Source organism: Schistocerca cancellata, chromosome 1 (assembly GCF_023864275.1).
Source record: "Schistocerca cancellata isolate TAMUIC-IGC-003103 chromosome 1, iqSchCanc2.1, whole genome shotgun sequence".
NCBI lineage: Eukaryota > Metazoa > Arthropoda > Insecta > Orthoptera > Acrididae > Schistocerca > Schistocerca cancellata.
In genome coordinates, this window is record NC_064626.1 from 644,589,387 (window position 1) to 644,604,876 (window position 15,490).

A 15,490-nucleotide genomic window follows, 5' to 3' on the forward strand; every position below is an offset into this window, starting at 1 on the left:
ACCATTATATAATCTGTCTGATACCTGCTCTTATCTCCAGGATTCTTCCAAGTATACAACCTTTTTTTACGATTCTTGAACCAAGTGTTGGCTATAATTAAGTTATGCTCTGTGCAAAATTCTACCAGACGGCTTCCTCTTTCATTTCTCTCCCCCAATCCATATTCACCCACTATGTTTCCTGCTCTTCCTTTTCCTACCCTCGAATTCCAGTCACCCATGAGTATTAAATTTTCGTCTCCCTTGACTACCTGAATAATTTCTTTTATCTCATCATACATTTCATCAATTTCTTCATCATCTGCAGAGCTAGTTGGCATATAAACTTGTACTATTGTAGTAGGCATGGGCTTCCTGTCTATCTTGGCCACAATAATGCGTTCACTATGCTGTTGGTAGTAGCTTACCCGTATTCCTATTTTTTTATTCATTATTAAACCTACTCCTGCATTACCCGTGTTTGATTTTGTATTTATAACCCTGTATTCACCTGACCAGAAGTCTTGTTCCTCCTGCCAGCGAACTTCACTAATTTCCCCTATATCTAACTTCAACCTATCCATTTCCCTTTTTAAATTTTCTAACCAACCTGCCCGATTAAGGGATCTGACATTCCACGCTCCGATCCGTAGAACGCCAGTTTTCTTTCTCCTGATAACGACGTCCTCTTGAGTAGTCCCCTCCCGGAGATCCGAATGGGAGACTATTTTACCTCCGGAATATTTTACCCAAGAGGACGCCATCATCATTTAACCATACAGTAAAGCTGCATGCCCTCGGGAAAAATTACGGCTGTAGTTTCCCCTTACTTTCAGCCGTTCGCAGTACCAGCACAGCAAGGCCGTTTTGGTTATGTTGCAAGGCCAGATCAGTCAATCATCCAGACTGTTGCCCCTGCAACTACTGAAAAGGCTGCTGCCCCTCTTCAGGAACCACACGTTTGTCTGGCCTCTCAACAGATACCCCTCCGTTGTGGTTGCATCTACGGTACGCCATCTGTATCGCTGAGGCACGCAAGCCTCTCCGCCAACGGCAAGGTCCATGGTTCATGGGGGTAGGCTGAAACGCAATACAACAGCGATTCTGCGTGGCACAGATTCGACTCGTCCGTGGTAGGTTCCGGAGGTATGTACAACCAGATGTTTACGCAATGGTCAGGTCCGATAATTTGTGGGCGCGGAACTGGCGCTCGATAGCGTCCCCCTTATATTTCACTTAGATCAGATCAGGCGAATTTGGTGGCTAAGACAACTTGAGTTCACTATTGTACCCCTCAACTCACTGCAACACGGTTCTGGCCACGTAAGACGGACAGTTACCCTGCTGGAAAATGGCATGGCCGTCGGGGAAGATATCAAGCTTATAGGGAACCAGGTCGTCCGCAGTAATGTTCATGTAGTCCACATCTGTCATGGTGCTTTCGATTACCGACATAGATCTCACGGAATCTCAGGTGAATGACTCCCATAGAGTGACACTGCCGCCACGGGTCTGCATCTGTGGCACGGTGCGTATTTCGAATAGCCCTTCGCCTGGGTGACGGCGCATCCGGACATGACCCAGGTCCCGGGTGTAACAAGAAACGTGATTGATCCGAACGGGCAACACGTTTCAATTGATCCGCGGTCCCTTCTCGATGTCCTGTGCCCACCGCAATCGTAGCTGACGATGTCATTGGATCAGCATTGGAACAGGTACAGGTCGTTTGCTGCAGAGCCCAATTTTCGGCAGTATGCGCTGCAAGGTGTGCGCCGAAACGTGGCTGCTCCATCACTGCACTCCGTTGCGAGGTCTGCCACAGACCGCCGCCCATCATGCTTTACAGAACAAGAAAGTCTTCGACCTCTGGCGTGGACACCAAAAATCTTGATTCATGTTCGTGGTTTTACCACCTTACAATCGCATTCTACAGTTGCACTCGACAGTAGCAGGCGAAGAGGCGACCAGCTTTGTCGTTTACGAGATGCTTGCTCCCTGCCGCCCAGTAGTAACAGTCTTATCCATTGTTCTATTTGCATATGTCAGTGGATTTCCCCATTTTTGGTCCGTCTCGTCGCTAGAGGTATTGCCCGTTCGTCTCTGGTCCGCTTATACTGAGGTGGAAGTCATGGAATAGCGATACGCACGTACACTGTACACTGAGGTGACGAAAGTCAAGGGATTTCTCCCAGTATCGTGTCGGAGCTCCTCCTGCCCGGCCTAGTGCAGCAACTCAACGTGACATGGACTCGACAAGGCGTTGGAAGTCCCCTGCAGAGATACCGAGCCAGGCTGCTTCTACAGCCGTCCATTATCCGGAGAGTGTTCCCGCTGCGGGATTTTGTACACGAACTGACCTATCGATTGTGTCCGATAAATGTTCCATGGGATTCGTATCAGGCGACCTGGCTGGCCAGATCATTCCCTCCAAATGTTCTTTAAATCAATCAGCCGTGACAAGGTGCATTGTCATCCATAAAAATTCCATCGTTGTTTGGGAGCATGGAGACCGTGAACGGCTGCGAATGGTCTCCTTGCAGCCGACCATAACCATGTCGAGTCAACGATCGCTTCAGTTGCACCAGAGGACCCAATCTATGCCACGTAAACACAGCTCATACCGTTATGGAGCCACCACAAGCTTGCCCAGTGCCTTTTTGATAACTTGGATCCATGGCTTCGTAGAATCTGCGCCACACTCGAACCCTACCATTACCTCTTACCAACTGAAATTGGGCCTCAACTGACCAGGCTATGGTTTCCTATCGTCTAGGGTCCAACCGATATGGTCACGAGCCCAGGAGGGGCCTGCAGGCCATGTGCTCTTAGCAAAGGCACTCGCGTATGTCATCTGCTGCCATGGTCCATTAACGCCAAATTTCACTGCACTGTCCCACATGATACGTTCGTCGTACGTCCCACATTGATTTCCGCTGTTATTTCACGCAGTGTTGCTCGCCTGTTAGCACTGACAACTCTAACGCCTCTGCTCTCGGCCCGTAAGTGAAAGCCTTCGGCCACTGCGTGGTTTTTTACTCTCGGCTCACTCTTGACACTGTGGATCTCGGAATATTGAATTTCCTAACGATTTTCGAAAAGAAATGCCCACGCATGTAACTTCAACTACCATACCGCGTCCAATGTCTGTTAATTCCCGTCGTTCGTTCATAGTCCTATTGGAAGCCTTTTCACGTAAGTTACCTGAGTATAACCGTGAGTTCCGCCAATGCATTACCCTTTTATATCTCGTGTACGCGAATTACCGCCATCTGTATATATGTCACCTCAATGCATACTTTCCTTAGCGAATCCAGTGTCCGCAGCGCCACCAGACAGCATTCAGTCCGGCGGTGGGCAGTGGTCATTTGCCTCGCCAATGTATTTTCAGTTTCATTCCGCACGGTAGCGAAGGAATTTAGTAATAGCTAAAATGAAGTGAACGATGACGAGGAGATCGACATTTGGCAAGATGGTGTCACACGCGTGAGCACTAGCGCGAGCGCCATCTAAGCAGTGATACCGTGCGCCAGCTGTGCCTTGTTATCACCAGCCGTGGCGAAACGTGGCCGTGATACAAACTGTATTTCACAGTAGCGTCTCACAGAGATAACCGGTGACAGCCCGCCGTTGCAGCTCGTGGCAGACTTGTGCCAAGGGCCACGGATGTTCTTACCCGCCACTAAAAGGAAGAGTAGACTGAAGTTTAACTGAACCGTCCGGAAGAATCAGAATGGAAAGACATGGGGTACTGAAGGTGATGTGCATTTTAATTTCACTAAGGCTCTATATACTACGATAATAAATACCACACTGGGCAGTTCAGCTGAAGAGGAATGGACATCTCTAAAGAGTCAAGTGCTGTAGTGGGACAGACAAGTTTGGCTATAAGGAAGGTAAGTACGAAAAAACCTTGGGTAACAGTATAAATACTTCAATTGATAGACGAAAGAAGGAAGTACAAAAATATTCAGGATAACAAGAATACAGCAGTATACACCACTTAGGAATGACATAAATAGCCGACTGCTGTGGCCGAGCGGTTCTAGGCGCTTTAGTCCGGAACCGCGCTGCTGCTACGGTCGCAGGTTCGAATCCTGCCTCGGGCATGGATGTGTGTGATGTCCTTAGGTTAGTTAGGTTTAAGTAGTTCTAAATCCAGGCGACTGATGACCCAGATGTTAAGTCCTACTGTGTTTAGAGCCATTTGAACTAATGACATAAATAGGAATTGCAGGGAAAATGTAAAGAGATCGAAAAAGAAATGCTCGTCGGAAGGATGTTTCATCATACAAGAACGTCAAAATAAGCTTGGGAGAAATTAAAAGCAAAGGCGTCAATATTAAGAGCGCAAGAGGAATTCCCCTGTTAAACACAGAGAAGAGACCAGTTAGGTGGAAGGCTACTGCGGGCGGCAGGTACTATCTCATTGTGATGGAAGTAATGGGAATCGACATGGAAGAGGTGGGGTATCCTGTGCTGGAGTAAGAGCGTTGGAAGATTTGCGATCAAATAAGGAAGGAAGATTGGTTTTAACGTCCCGTCGGCATCGAGGTCGAGACTGAGCACAAGCTCGGATTGTGTCAAGGATGGGGAAGGAGATCGGCAGTGCCGTTTCAAAGGAAACGTCTCGGCATTTTCCTGGGGCTAATTAAGGAAATTACAGAAAACCTAAATCTGTATGGCTGGAAGTGGGTTTGACTCGTCGTCCTCCAGAATGCGAGTCCAGTGTGTTAACCACTGCGCCGCCTCGCTCTGTTCGCGATCAAATAAGGTGAAAAGCATAGATAACATCTCTTCGAAATTTCTGAAGTATTGGGGAAAGGAGCAACCAAACGACTGTTCAAGTTGGACGCTAGAATCCATAGTCGGAATATATACCATCAGACTTCCGGAGGAATATTATTCACAAAATCCTGAAGAGAACTAGGCAGATGAGTTCCAGCCTGTCGCACTATCAGCTTAATGTCTCATGCAACCAAGTCGCTGACAAGAATTAAATACAGAAAAATGGAAAAGAAAATTTAGGATCTATGAGATAACAATCAGTTTCGCTTTAAAAAAGGTAAAGGCACCAGAGAAGTGGTGTGGCAATTGAAGGAGAGGAAATCGTGCCAGGCCACATCAAACCAGATGGGAGACTGATGACACAAAAAAAAGTGTTCACAACATTTAGACTTAATTTTCAGTATCTGCCACGATATTTCCGTATTCGCTTGTGGAAGAAAAGACAGATACAGATAGAATCCTCCTTTTGCACACCAATTTGCCTACAATTGTACTAGTGTTTGGATTCTGTGAACAGTGTGCATGCCGCAAAAAAACCGCTTTTACAGACTGCAGGAAGTGACTACAACCCTCAAAGCGATCTACCTATGATAATGATATTATTGTGGTCTTCATTCCGAAGACTGGTTTCTTGCAGTGCTCCACACTAGTTGTTGTTGTTGTTGTGGTCTTCAGTCCTGAGACTGGTTTGATGCTACTCTATCCTGTGCAAGCTTCTTCATCTCCCAGTACCTACTGCAACCTACATCCTTCTGAATCTGCTTAGTGTATTCATCTCTTGGTCTCCCTCTACGATTTTTACCCTCCACACTGCCCTCCAATATTAAATTGGTGATCCCTTGATGCCTCAGAACATGTCCTACCAACCGATCCCTTCTTCTGGTCAAGTTGTGCCACAAACTTCTCTTCTCCCCAGTCCTATTCAATACTTCCTCATTAGTTATATGATCTACCCATCTAATCTTCAGCATTCTTCTGTAGCACCACATTTCGAAAGCTTCTATTCTCTTCTTGTCCAAACTATTTATCGTCCATGTTTCACTTCCATACATGGCTACACTCCATACAAATACATTCAGAAATGACTTCCTGACACTTAAATCTATACTCGATGTTAACAAATTTCTCTTCTTCAGAAACGCTTTCCTTGCCATTGCCAGTCTACATTTTATATCCTCTCTACTTCGACCATCGTCAGTTATTTTGCTCCCCAAATAGCAAAACTCCTTTACTACTTTAAGTGTCTCATTTCCTAATCTAATTCCCTCAGCATCACCCGACTTAATTCGACTACATTCCATTACCCTCGTTTTGCTTTTGTTGATGTTCATCTTATATCCTCCTTTCAGGACACTGTCCATTCCGTTCAACTGCTCTTCCAGGTCCTTTGCTGTCTCTGACAGAATTACAATGTTTTTATTTCTTCTCCATGGATTTTAATACCTACTCCGAATTTTTCTTTTGTTTCCTTTACTGCTTGCTCAATACCTGTGAAAGACTCTTCATCAAAGTATGGAGCAGAAATTTCTAATATTTTATTTTCAGACCAAACTGTAGTCAGGTTGTTACAAATTTTAATGGTTAATATTTCAACCTTCTGCGTTCCAGCAGAAAATTCCTCTGATGATTTTCGGCTGACAGTTTCAAAAGCCGCTGAAATACCAGACGCTGTCTCTGCATTTTAATGTTGAGCTAGCCATAGACGGCGATTGAGTTGGCTTCTTAAATGAAATTTAGCTTAAAGAATCTGAAGGCTAAAACAGTAATCGCCTAGATTAAATTGCTGCATCTCTGTACAGATGTCATATCTTCTCCTTTCAGGCTCAATTAACGTCCAAGAAGTACTGCCTCTAGAGATTAACTAAACTTTCTCTTCCCAAACTTTCGTATCTGAAGTTGTATGTTCCGATTTCCCTTATCATCCCTCCAACTTTGTAAATGTAGCTTCTACACATCCTATGATTATGACTCCTGGCTTTTGGCTCGTATGGCCCCTCGGAACCGTACGCATAAGATTAAAAACAAAATTTTGGAATGTAAAGCACACAGTAAACATGCTTCATTTACATGGCCCACTGGATTCTTCGCTCTGAGAATGAGCACGCGGTGTCGTATACTTTCCGACCGTGGCATATGCGACCCGTGAAGTCGACGTGGTATTTCAGACCACAATTACGGTAGCACTGGATTTTCCGACCGTTCTGGTAGTAAGAACGTCCATTTACACTTTATCCAGGATTAGGACTGGCTACGCACATAGTAATTTCAAAATGCCTTCGCTCAGTTGAATCTCCGAACTAGAACCATGGTTCTGAGTCGAGATCCTCTTCTTATTCTACACAATGTAGTCTTGGGAGTTCTCAGAGTGTGGTACATTTGCAAGGAAGCTAAACCGTTATCTTTAGAATTCTGGAATTTGGGAAACAGTCGCTGTCTTTTTCTTCACGGACAGTCTTCCTACAGTTAAGCGTTCCCTGTTTTAATATGATCATCTGCTTCGTCAGGTGCTGCTGTTCAACCATGATTGTGCTATTTGTAATTTTTAAACGGCCTGTGCGCTTACTCTGTTAGCTAACGCAAAATCGGTTCGCATACTTATCACATTTTCTGAGCACCCGCTAGCGATGACCAACTCTCAGAAGACACTGCGCCCCTATCTTTGTAATTATATCCATTACTCACAGTGTACAGCAGCGTACGAAAATACACGGAAACGAAGGCTGCCGTCGAGGGCATACCATAACTGGCGGCGAACGCTGTTGAACGACTGGCATAAATCAGTAGTGGGGGAGACTGTGGTCGAAGATACCACGGCGCAAAACTGGATGGTGGCTAAGGGACCTATTCAGCTTTAGCAGACTACATTTATCTACAACAGACTCGGAAAAGCGCGGTCGGAAAGGTCTCTTAGCCGAGGACACCAGGTGGAGCGTTTGGGATCGTTAAATCACGGCCCGACGGCCGTAATCTGCAGTAGCGCCAAATGATATTCAAAGGACTGCCCAAGAAGTATGTGAGCGTAAAATGGAGCAAAAAAAGAAAATTATTACAACCCACTTAAATGTCGACTTAGTTCCGTATAACTGAATAGGCTGTAGTTCAACAGTGCTTCGGCATTAAAAGTTTATCATCTCTAAACTGGTACAGCCGCGAGCCGCTGGACTTTGCCCCATAGGTCAGAACTCTGAGTCACCGACTGCTCCTGTCGCGCATGAATGGCGTGATGTGTGACTGCTTCCCCGCGTCTCAAATGGGTGATACCGCAGTAAGGCTTCTCTCCCGTTCCTGTGCGTAACAGAGTAATCAGCCTTTGATCCCGTGTTTCAAAGTCGGTTCAGAATTAATTACTTCCATTACGTATATAAAATGGAGTCTAATAAGCGGACTAACTGAGTCAGAGTTCAAAATTCTGTGAATGGCAGGTATTCCGTAGCTGTCGACATTACACGCTACGAGTTGCTTCTCTTCTCTTATGGCTAAATCGTTGACGTGAATACGTTCTCACACAACGTTTACAAGTGTTTCCTTCTACAATATGCGCTTCTGCGCATGAACCATAGAATGAGGAAACCTCAGTTCGCATAAAAACTGACATATAGAAAGAAAGGCACTTTTCTGCTGAAACTAACACACCTCAGAGAATAAAAAGCAACAGAAACTTGTCACTTCTACACCTACATCTACATCTACATATATACTCCATTAGCCACCAAGCGGTGTGTGGCGGAGGTCACAATTCGGGCCAAAGTCATATTCCCCCCCCCCCTCCCCCCCTCTCTGTTCCATTCGCGGATCGCGCTAGGAAAAAACGACTGTCTGAACGCCTCAGGACTAGCTCTAATTTCCCTTATCTTTGAATGGTGATCATTGCGCGATTTGGTGGTAATAATATATGCTCTACATCCTCTGTGAAGATCGGACTTCAGAATTTAGTCAGCAGCCCCTACCGTTTAGCGCGCTGTCTATCTGCAAGTGTGTCCCACTTCAAACTTTCTATGAGATTTGTAACGTTCTCGCGATGGCTAAATGTACCAGTCACATAATATAAGCTGAATGGAAACACCTCCGCAAGCGTGAAGTAAATATTTCCATAATTTAGCAGCTGGAGTAATGATGGAATTTAACAGACGCTTTTCGAACTCGAGTGTTCCGTTAACGTGTTGCCTTATAACATTTCATTTCAAAGACATATTAACCGTCAGCTTCAACTGCGTAGTGACCTTTAACGAAACTCATCGCTGTCTATCAGCTCCCCAGCAGTTTGTGAAGCACGCACTATGCCACAGTGCTAGTGTCCAAAACGAGTACGGAGGTGAAAAGCTGTTGGAAAAAAAAAAAAGATGACAGTAGAGAAGAAACTTTTAACTGTACACTCTAGTTCGCAATCTGATTATAGTCTTTGGTGAGACTGCCACGTAACGGAAAAAGCATTCGCGATTCTCATAAAGAATACCATTATTTGCGTGGCAGAAAAAATGCTGATTGACAGATTTAGATTAGAAAAAATGCAAATGTAAAGATAGAAAAAACACAGAACTACGGTCATGAAACTGCATGTAGCTGGAAACAAAAAGATGAAATCAGATTTTGAAAAACTTACGGGAAGGGGAAAGAAAGACCTCATGCTGTGGTCACCAATAAGTGCGGAGTAAAGTGATAAAATTTGATACAAATTTAAAAATGGTGCAAAAGTAACAAGTTTAATGGAAGCTAAAAAAACAGTAACCCGCAACGCAGAGAGATGCAACAATGTTGACTTTCAGACCGAGCGTCGGAAGGGAAAACATTCAGTTGGTCGATGCTGCTCACTATAGCAAAAAGAGCAAGCGAGGGGGCAATGTTGATAAGGAAATGGACTCGCGTTCTAGTCGATCGGAGTTATAAGCCACTTCCGGCCATCCAGATTTACGTTTTCCGTGCTTTCCCTAAACAGCTAAAGGCGAAGCCGGTATTTTTCCTTAAAAAGGGCATGATAGATTTCTTTTTCTGTGGTTGTTTGAGCTCCCTCACCATCGATACGAAGTCAAACCGTGAACTTTTTTTTTTTTTTTTTCAATCATCTTCTGACTAGTTTGATGCGACTTGCCACAAATTCCTCCCATGTGCCAACCTTTTCGTTTCAGAGTAGCATCTGCACCCACCCTTGTCATTTATTTGTTTGCTATATTCCAATCTCTCTCTTGGCCTACAGATTTTACCGTGTGCATGGAAGATACCCCTTGTTGCCTTAATACGTTTCCTATTACCCCGCCCATTCTTCTTGTCGATGTTTTGCATATATTCCTCACCTCATCCATTCTGAGAAAAACGTCCTCATTCCTTTCCTTATCAGTCAACCTTATTTTCAGAGTCTCTCTATAGCACCACGTCCCACACGCCTCTTCTTTTCTGGTCTTCGCATCGTCCACGATCCACTTACATTCTGCGCTGTGCTCCAGACTTACATTTTCAGAAATGATTTCCTAAAATTAAAGCCTATGTCTTATACTAGTAGATTTCTATTGACCATAAGTGCAATCTTTGTCTATGTTATAGTCTGGTTTTTATCCTCATTGGTTCGTCAGTCATGTCTTATTTTGCTTCCTTGGTAGCAGAATCTATTCACTTCATCTACTTCAAATTGTTCAAATGGCTCTGAGCACTATGGGACTTAACACTTGGGATCATCAATCCCCTAGAACTTAGAACTACTTAAACCTAACTAACCTAAGGACATCACACACATCCATGCCCGAGGCAGGATTCGAACCTGCGACCGTAGCGGTCGCGCGGTTCCGGACTGTAGCGCCTAGAATCGCTCGGCCACAACGGCCGGCTCATCTACTTCGTTGTCCCTAATTTTGATAAGTTAATCGCTATCTCATTTCTACTAGAGGAAAGACATCATTCCACCTAGCTGTATTTTGAAATAGTACTTCATTCAGCAGCGCCATTTTCGGTGGTGGCGCTTTGTCAAGAGCATTTAAAAACGTAAAATGATGCACTTGAAAATGGGCCGTTCCCGAAACCACACAGGAGTGCAAAACTTAAGGTTGAAAGTAACGTTCGCATGATGTATCACTGTCAAGTAACACAGCTCGATGAAACTTGGACTACACACAGAAAGGAGTGCTACAGTATACTGCGAAAGATAACCGAAAGAAATACGCAACGAGACGACCAGAAATGACACTTTTATTCAAAGAAAATAATTACAGTGAAGTCACCACGATTCATGATGACCCTCTGAACATTGCAAAAGGCGGGACTTGTTTCGTAATAGGGTGTGTGATAACTACGGACGGCAATGCATGTTCATCAACACGCTCCCATACCGGACACAGGGTTGGTAAGGAATTCCTGTGGTAGGGCTTTCTGTTCCTCCAGCTGTGTGACTGACAGTTGTTGATTGATCGTTGATCCGTTTGGACGTTCTGTAATACATCTCCACACCGCATTCCATAAGTGCTCGATGGGATTTAAATCATGGGAGGGCAAAGCCCACTCCATTCGCCGGGCATTCTCTCGTTGAAAGAGCTCCCCCACATGTACTGTCACTCATTGTCATCCGTAATAACAAAGTCAGGGTCAAATGTAGCCCTGAAAAGTTGCACATGGTGGAGCAGTACAGCGTCGCAATCACAATGACCGGTAAGTGTATCATGTTCAAAGATCTAAAGTCAGAACGCCCACGCAACATTATGCCTGTACACACGATAACAGTTGGACCACCAAAACGATCTTATCGGATAATGCTGGACGTAGCATCACGTGGCGAGAGACGGGAACATGTAATGCACCCAGTATCAAGTTTCATCGAGCTATGTTACTTGGCAGTGGCACATCACGAGACAGTTACTTTCGTCCTTACGTTTCGGACACCAGTGTGATAGGGCAGTACAAAATATCATTTTAAAATAATGCCCGGTGGATTGATGCCACTCCTCAAATTTATCAAACCTGTGGTGCCCACTCATAAGAAAAAAAATTCTTTCTGGTGCTACTCATTACTTTTTACTTCATTCGGTCTACTCCCAGTCCTTAGTGCGTGCTCATTACACGGTTGATTCCATTCGCAGGTCCTGCAATTCTTCCTCACTTTCACAGAGGATAACAAAGCAGTCTCCGAATGTTATCATTGAACCCCCACCCTGACTTTTAATCCCACTTCTTTTCTTCATTTCCGTCATTGCTTCTTCGGTGTGTAGTTGATCACTATGGGCGTCTTCTATACTGTGCAATCGGAGCACTCAGTGTTCGCTCCAACATACTCTTGGCTCTTGTACGTATTATATATTACTCGTTTTTTCCCTATAGCCTACAGCTATTTTCTTAAGAATTTCGAATATGTTGCAGTATTTTACATCGTTGATCCTTCTTCTTGGCAAACAAATTCGGTGAACGTGTCTTCCATTATCAAGCGAAGTGAACACATAAGTGGCTCTTCACCAGTTATTTTGGCCGGCCGTTGTGGCCGAGCGATTCTAGGCGCTACAGTCTGGTACCGCGCGGCCGCTACGGTCGCAGGTTCGAATCCTGCCGTGGGCATGGATGTTTGTGATGTCCTTAGGTTAGTTGGGTTTAGCTAGTTCTAAGTTCTATGGGACTGATGACCTCAGAAGTTAAGTCCCATAGGGCTCAGAGCAATTTGAACCATTTTTGAACCAGTTACTTTGAAATAGCATGACGAGAACTGTGAAGTTCTCATCTGCTTCGGTATCTGCATCTGCATCTACAACCATACTCTGCCAGCCACCTTACGGTATAAGTCGGAGGGTACTTCTGGTACGACTGTCTTTTCTCTCCTTTCCCGTTCGCGAATAGCTCTTGGGAATAAGGAGGAGGAGGAGGTTAGTGTTTAACGTCCCGTCGACAACGAGGTCATTAGAGACGGAGTGCAAGCTCGGGTTAGGGAAGGATGGGGAAGGAAATCGGCCATGCCCTTTCAAAGGAACCATCCCGGCATTTGCCTGAAACGATTTAGGGAAATCACGGAAAACCTAAATCAGGATGGCTGGAGACCGGATTGAACCGTCGTCCTCCCGAATGCGAGTCCAGTGTGCTAACCACTGCGCCACCTCGCTCGGTCCCTGGGAATAAAGATTGGCGTTAAACCTAATTATGAGTTCCACGTTTTCTGATTTCCTCGTTGTGGCCATTACGTAAGACTGTGTGGGACGAAGTTATATGATATCCTGCTGCAGAACGCTTCTCTTTGTAACGTGTTTGATCTTCTCTACCTCTTCTATTCAACCTGGTGAAGGTCTCACACTAATACCGGTTATTAGTCGTTAAAGCTACCTCCCCTCACCTTAGATCTGAGCACTATGGTTCGGAGCAGCTACTTCTGGTTTGTAACTTCACACTATACCTGAATACGTTACTGATTTCGACTGCGGAGCTCCTCACGTTCCATCGCCAGCAATCTATCTGCTACCGTCGTCAAATCAATGGTGTTAGGACCATCCGCCGATACGGCACGACGCGTAAAGCTAGGAACGAGAGCCGAGTGCGCAGACGGAGATTTGCCTGCTGCTGTGGGCAGTGCACGGAGGCGACGCAGCGCGCCCGGTACCAAACGGAGCCGATGTCAGAGGTTAATCAGAGCAAGTGCAAGGGTCGGCGCCCGTGGGAATGTCGGCGGTCCCCTACGTGCGCCGCCCACCGCAGCGTGAATGGCGGCTGCGGCGGCCGCTGCGACAGACTCCGGCAGCGGCGGCGGCCCAGGGGCATCACCGACGACCAAAGGTTTGTTTTCGGGCGGGCGCACGACCCCGCGACCCGCCGCGTGTGGAAACCGCGCCGCTCGGAAAGTTCCACGCTGCTATCGCCGCTGGCGCCAGCTATGTACGCCGCTGTGCACATCACAGCCGTAGGCCGGCTGGCGTGAGGTTCATAGCGGGAGGTGTTTGCTATGTTTGCGTAAATGTACTGGAGAGGCAAAGGAAGTTCTTTTTACTTTACCATCAAAGAGGCTGTGGGTCTGGTTGTAGCTGGGAGAAATAGTGTGTGTGTGCGGGGGACTTTATTGCAGAAGATACCTCTGGTCTCGGAGTTAGATCCACTTATTTTAATTAGCGTATGGCTACATCACAAAAAATAACATTATAATTATGTCAGACTACAAACTAATATCAAGGCCACCACTATAGACTATAGATCTCACTCTATAAGATCGCCAGGGAAGGCTCTCAAAAGACGTTCTTGAATTACATGACGGACACACTGCTTTTCAGCGCCGTAGTTACAGCTTGGAGAAATGATTTTCTTCCATTTGTGCCAAGAGTCGGCACACCTTCCAATGCAGATTCCTGTTCTTTTAAGAACCGACCAGATGTGGTGTGGCAGTTCAAAGCCAGGTGTTCAGATAACTTACGGGACTGCAGCTGGGTGACGTAATCGACAAGCGCCGATATTTCGACAGATGACCTCCCTGTCGTTTTCAAGGCAAAACTGTAGCAATTAAGCACTGTGGAAGTGAATTTAAAAATATTTGCAGACCAATTCAGGAAAGACAACACTCACTCACTCACTCACTCACACACACACACACACACACACACACACACACACAAACATACATACATACATACATACATACATTGTAAACAGTAGCGCTACCACACGACTAAAGATGACCGATATACTTATATGGAAACTGTTTCAGTTAACTTTCTAAATAAAACATAGTTTCCTGCTTCACTGGCAAACACTGAGCATATCCGTTGATGACTCCTGAACTGTTTACGATCACTTGCAGTGCAAAACATAGTTACATTCTTCACTGCCGCTCAAACTATGACACCCACCAATGACTCCTGGACTGAAAAGATACCGCTGTGCCCATTGCCTCAGTTCCGGACTCCACACTCAACTGTCCACCTGAAAAACTAAGCCAGCCGACATTACTGTCGTGCGTTACACATGCTGACACATGATCCTTGTATAAGCAGTAAACTATAAACATCTTTTGAAATGTGACAAAAGTGCTATAATATCCCCTTTCATTACTATCCACTGCTCCGAGTCCTCTAAGTAGTCTTAACTGTGTAATATGCATTTCTTGTGAAGAACGTTTTAGCTGCCTTTTTAAGCAAATGTGTTTTAGTAATCTTTTTCACTTCCTTTGGCAATTCATTATACACTTCTTTCTCCCGATATAAACTGCTGTTTTGAGTTATTTATTTATTTTTCCTGGGATAACGTAACTTCCAAACCATCTCTTGCTCCATGTTTATGAATAGAACTATTAGTGCACTGCTAATAACGTCTTCTCTGATACGCTTCACAGATTGGTGTATGTTCTCACTTCGTGGAGTAAAGATACCTGATTTTCTACATAGCTGTTTACAGTGAGCCTGACTGCTACCTCCAGTTATTATTCTTATGCTCTTTTTCTGCAGTTAAAAACTTGGTTCTATGATTTGTGCCTTCGATCCCCAGAAAAAAATCCCATCGCTAAGAATGTGAGCATAGTATGTCACCACAAGACATTGGCTGTTACAAACAGATGCTAACAGCTTCAGAGCATAGCATACTGACGAAATTCTTTTTGTCAATATCTTTATATGTTCACACCATGTCAGTTGACAATCAGTGTTCAGTCCTAAACACTTTGTGTCTGCCACAAAATCTACAGATGTATCATCTACGCTTAAAGTGAAACATTAATTTATTACGATTTTACGATTTATTACGATTGTAAACATCCTTGGGGATTTCATTTGCTTTCTCTTATAAGCGTACG

At 45.0% G+C, this 15,490-nt stretch overlaps 1 protein-coding gene across 1 annotated transcript in view; it reads left to right on the top strand.

The window, feature by feature from the left end:
* The window catches only part of LOC126183392 (uncharacterized), a 661,091-nt gene that overhangs the window by 296,088 nt on the left and 349,513 nt on the right, over positions 1-15,490 (top strand). The gene's annotated exons all lie outside the window — the stretch shown is intronic.